Here is a 1,058-nt window from a genome sequence, read left to right as displayed (position 1 = left end):
TTGATCCGTAGAGTGATACTGTGAGGGTTCCAGTACCTGATTTTTGAAGATTCTAAGTGTGGAGCTACGGAGGGGATTGACGGACCGTAGATCGATCTACGGTCCGTCAATCTCCTCCGTAGCTTCATACTTACAATCTTCAAAAATCAGGTACTGGAAGTCTCGCAGTATCACTCTACAGATCAAAAATACGGTCCGTAGATCAATCTACGGACCATCAATGGACAACGTGGTTCCACACTTGGTCAGATTTCCCTGATTTGTCCGCAATACCATGCCTGCTGATCTACGGTCATCACCTACGGACCGTGAATGGACCTACAGTCCGTAGATCACCTCCGTGAATGCCCTGTTTCTGCAGTTCTTTCAGTTGTCTGTATACTTCCGCGCCTGAACATCTTTCCTGCAAGACATGATAAAAACACATAAAAACCAATATAAAAAGGCCCTAGACACACACAACTTGTAAATGAAATGTATTAGAAATACTGTAAACTCACGGTATATCAACACCCTCAATTTAATTTCGTTGTTTGTCCTCAAGGACGCACTACGACTCTAAACGACACTTGTAGAGAAGCAAGCATTTTCAAACCTAAGCAATCACATGGCTCTCGACCCTCCCCATTGTTCGGGTGCACATTCGTTCTCTTAGACTCGACAAGCCAATTCATGTGGATCACACCATGACACAGATTGACCAACTGACACACAACATACACCTTCTCACTATCACCAAAGTACCAAATTTTCGTCAATCTAACTAGTGCCCTTACTTCAAACAAAATACCCTTTTCCCAAGAATGAATGACATTCATGGTACAATGATTTATTCAACACTCACACTCAGAAGTAATTTCAAAAACAGTTAGTGCTCAATGCCATAAGCTCTCCCTTATTTTCACTACTTAGACTCTACAAAATAGACTCTAGGATCACTATAGGACTTTCTTGGCTTGTAACGTAGGCTCAGGGTCAGGTGTGGTACATTTGGGTACTGCTTAGTGACTTTCTGCCCTCCTTGACATTACACTAGGCTTTCAACCTCTTTTTGCCCT

The sequence above is a fragment of the Solanum tuberosum genome, unplaced genomic scaffold (genome assembly GCF_000226075.1).
Source record: "Solanum tuberosum cultivar DM 1-3 516 R44 unplaced genomic scaffold, SolTub_3.0 scf00001, whole genome shotgun sequence".
In the NCBI taxonomy this organism is placed as follows: Eukaryota; Viridiplantae; Streptophyta; class Magnoliopsida; order Solanales; family Solanaceae; genus Solanum; species Solanum tuberosum.
Note: the sequence above shows the minus strand (reverse complement) of the source record.